Source organism: Acomys russatus, chromosome 32 (genome assembly GCF_903995435.1).
Source record: "Acomys russatus chromosome 32, mAcoRus1.1, whole genome shotgun sequence".
Lineage (NCBI taxonomy): Eukaryota > Metazoa > Chordata > Mammalia > Rodentia > Muridae > Acomys > Acomys russatus.
In genome coordinates, this window is record NC_067168.1 from 15,540,434 (window position 1) to 15,545,359 (window position 4,926).

A 4,926-nucleotide genomic window follows, 5' to 3' on the forward strand; every position below is an offset into this window, starting at 1 on the left:
GAGTTTAAGGCTAACTTGGTCTACGTAATGAGTTCCGGGACCTTGATAAGGCTGCACAGTAAAACTGCCTCACAAACAAACAAAATGTAACAATGAATACACACATGGTGGTTCATCCATATAATAAATGTATTTGTCATTAAAAATGGATGAATTTTTAAAATTTGAAAGATATCAGCCCCAAAGGACCACACGCTATATGAATCCACTCCCATGACATGGTCAGAATTAGGAAGTTAACAGTTGCCTAGGACTTGGTAGTAAGAAAGGCATGGAGGAAAGGGGAGAAATGTTATTAAGGAACAAAATGTGATTTTAAAAATGTTTAGAATTGATGATGGTGATAGTTTTACAGTCCTGTAGATATACTGAAAGTCTTGAATTGCTCACTTCAGAAAGATAACTTGTACGATATGTGGACTATATCTTAATAAAATTGATATGTGGAAAATGTCTTGGTATTAAGAGAAAGTCTTTCTAGTGACCGTAATAATAGGATTCAAACATGGCCATGGAATGTCTGTGTAGATTTATCTAGTCTTGTACAAACTCAGCAAATAAACTGCTTGATATTATTGCATCTGAGTTTTGGCATGAATGAAATGTCAGAAAGACAAGTTGAAATGTCTTCCCAAGGACTTGAATGGGCTTAGAAAGATGTCTAGACACTTTAAAAGATTTCCATGCTTGTTCCATGTGATGATGTAGGCCATGCAATTTGCAATTAAGGGTAATATGAAAGGGGATATATTTTATGCATTATCAAATACATTACTAAATATAGTTTCATTAAAATGTGAAAACATTAAAATTTGTCCTATATGTTGTAACTGAGTAAAGCTCCATGCCATTTAAAAGCCATCTTTAATTAAACCAGTATACTGAAAATAATTCTGACATTACTATGTTCTTTGTAAAGATATAGATAGATAGATGTGTATATGTAGCCCAAAATAAAGATAAACACACACACACACACACACACACACACACACACACATTTCAATAGAACAAGCTTTCTGACAGTAAGCTAAGTAGTAATAAATAGGTATTACATTAATTCATACTTGAAAGAAGTGGTCAAGATTCTCCTTCTAACTATACTTTTTACACACCAGAAAACTGAGACTCAAAGTGATTTTTTTGCATAAAATTTCTATTGAGACATCCATGGTGTGCAACCAACTTATCCAATTAACAAGACAATCATGTTTTCACTCTGCCAAAAATCACAAAGATAACAACTCACCTGCAAATCTACCAAGCTCAACATCTGTTGGAGGCTTCTGTACTTTGATTACTTATATTATCTACTTCTTATCTCAGATTGTGTTGATTTTAATCTGTCATAACTACAGACATCAACTTAACTGCTCACGTATTAAACTCCATTCCCAACTTATCACTTATTTTCAGAAAGGATGATGAAATTAAAATACCAGCATGGTAATCATTCGAAGAAACTCTAATTGCTAATACAAAGTGTGGGAAATCCTCTCTGTAGCTGAGCCAGCGAGCACTGATGAGGAAACCTGCTCTGAAATAAAGTATTCTTTGCAAACACCTACCTAGAGCACAGCAAGGCCCTTTGCAGATCTGAATCCCCAATCTCATGGGTGGTTCCTTTAACGGTCCTACACTAGACTGAGGAGAATCTGTGATTTCACTAAGGATCTCCTCTTGGACTTTCTTTTTTCCCTCAAATATTCCCAGAAGGGACCTGCTGCAAAAGTTACTCCTCCTCTCCCCCCACCCCCGCCCCAACACACCAAACATCCAGTCATCTACTAAAGCTGCTGTTTATTATTTCAGCTACTAGTAAGTTTAAACTTGGGAGTGGACAATGAAGACCTACTTGCGTTTTTAAATGTCTTTTTTTTTTTAAATCTCTCACAAATCCATGAATCGACTAGTGAGTCCTTCCTTATATAGGCCACACTCCGCCTCCTCTGGGAGGCAGGAAGATCTCCTGACCTGCTACATTCCAGAAATCAGGGGTCAGCCATAGTGTGCCCCACTTGTGAAAGGCTGTGACCTCTGGGGAGGGGGCTTGTATGGACGCAAGTATTAATTTTCAGAATGTGACTGGTCTTGATAACGACACCCTCATCCCATCTCCATGTGCCCTGGAATGTTTTCCAGTCAAGAGGCCTTGAAGTAATCTGTCATCACTGGTTAGCGGCTCAAGCAGACCATTCCTACATCCTTGCCTTTCTCCCTGGACCAGAACAAAGCATGCTATTCCACCTTCTCCTCTCACATCCAAGCTGTCACGTGTTCAACATTTGTCAGGGCCTTCACCCTCAATGACATGGTCACCACAGCGAGACAGTATATTGGACACAGGAAAAGTGATCGTCAGACCCATTTCTCCAGGCTTTGTAGTTGAGAGCTACAGAAATTGTGTTTGGGGTATGTATGAATATCTTTATTCTTTAAAAACTGCTTATAAGCAACTAAAAAGATTACCCTCCAAGACAGTAAAAGGGTTTCATAATGCACTTTAATATAATTTCTTAAGCACTTCTTAATAAAATACAGATACATAATTATAATAATCAATGCATGTATGTCATTTAGTACAACAATAAAAGGTTAGTATTTGGAGTGGCATGGTGATTGTTATTTACAGCAAAACCTAAAAAAACAAACAAACAAACAAACAAAAACAAAAAACCAGCATTTGTACAATATCGCTAATTTTACCAAAAGTGATTAATAGAAATGTCTACTTGCATCATGGTGTCATCTCAGATGACTAACAGCAAAAGGAGAAAGGCTCCACTTGAGTTTTTCTCAGGATAGAAAACTATCCACCATGAATTATAATAAGACAAAGGTTGGATGCATTCTTAAGGTCTTTATTTCCATATCTCTGCCAAGTTAATAAGGCCATGCACAAAATCTTACCTAGATCTACCTATGGCAAACATTTCACATCCCCTTATGCTAATCTTAGACTGTAAAATTGTTATTATTTGATGACAGTCTTACAGAACCCATGGGGAAAGTTGCCAGTACGTATAAACAGAGACAAACCCAGAATGCATTCTGTTTATGCGGAACGCTCCCCTGAATACCCAACAATGGCCCTGCCGATCCAAATTAGGGATCCGGTAGAGCAAGTCTGTGGATAAACAGAAGGAAACCGTTCTCGGCATTGTTGAACAGGAAATGTAAGGAACAGCTGGGCAGACACATTGCTTTAGCTTCTCAGTAGAAGGAGCCATCCCTGCATGCCTCACTTTTTTCCTGTGTATCTCAAGACCCACAAGCAAAGCTCCTCCTTTTTGAACTCGTAAGTCACGTGTTCATTATAGGCACTTTTAGAAGCCAATCCTGTTTTCATTTCTTCACTTCCATGGTTAAAATGCTGTTGAGGTTAAAAGTTTTATAGCTCACTTATCGTAATGAGTATCTTCCTCCTTGGTCCTCCTAGGAGGCCTTTCTGGTAATGTACTTTGGCCTTTGACTACAACCACAAGACAGATTGCTGGAGATAACCCTCTAAAATTCCTTGCAGCGCTAGCACCATAAAGGCAAGACCTGTGTGTTTTGGAAAAGAGTCAGACAGGGAGATAAGGCTGAGAGGGGGGAGGGGGGAATGGTTCAATTTGTAGGAGTTATGAGACAGAAATAAGCAGTAGAAATGTGTTTCCATTACTCACAGACCAGGGGTCAAGCAGCTCAAAGATGGAAAAACCTTCCTAAGTCTAAAAAAACCAAGCCTAAGGGGTGGTTGACATTATTCCTCTAATTAAAAATAAGTAAATAAACATGACTCATTGGGACAAAAGAATCTGAGCTGTACTTAATTTTCTTTTTCACAATTTCTCATAGCATACAATCCAGTCCCTACCATAGTGAAAATTGGAATTTAAAAATGTTTACAGGACATTTGTAATGGCCTTCTTGATGGATTAAATGAAATGAGTAACAATTTCATAATAACAAATATGTATTTTTTTTTTACAGGCAAATAAAATTTTCTGTCCCATGGGAAGTAAAAAGGCACAAAAGCTCTCCTCCACCTCCTTCAGAAAATAAACATCAGTACAAGCTATGGGTTTCTGCAGACCCAATGTCTGAGGCAAACAAGAATAAATGGGAATGGCTGGGTGGTGATGGCATCCATCTTTAATTCCAGCACTTGACGGGCAAAGGCAGGTGGATGTCTGTGAGGTTGAGGCCAGCCTGATGAACAGAGTGAGTTCTAGGACAGCTAAGGCTACACAGAGAAACCCTGTCTCAAAAAAAAAGAAAGAAAGAAAAAGAAGAGAGAGAGAGGGAGGGAGGGAGAGAGACAGAGAGAGAGAGACAGAGACAGACACAGACAGACAGAAAAAGAGACAGAGAGAGACAGAGAGAGGAAGAGAGGGAGAGAGAGAGAGAGAGAGAGAGAGAGAGAGAGAGAGAGAGAGAGAGGAATAAGCAGGAATGAAAAGCTAAGCCTTTATTGTTACAGGTACCACAGAAACGCACTAAGATTTAACTGGCTTTTGCGCCTGAGGTTCTCACATCATGTCCAAGAGTAATAGAAACCACAGTGCTATCAACACTCAAATACAAACCACTCAGAGCACTCTTCTGATGAGCGAAGTTACAAATCTTTGGTTAATCACGTACAAAACCACTGTGATGAGCCCCATCACTTTGCATGTGAGCATTAGAAAAGTCTTTGGTTACTATCATTACCAACTTTCAAGTGTACCGTTTTGCTCTTGGAGTCTGGTTACTCTGGATAAACACAGTACATGCAGCCAATACTCTGTATAACTAGATAAACAAGGCAGAGAGGCTTCCGTATGCTACATGCTATGTATACACAGCATACACGTACACCATAGATAATTACAATCTTGCTGTGAGAAAGTAAAAATCCTCAGTGAGCCTGCATTTTCTACTATATGCACATTTTTTCCCATA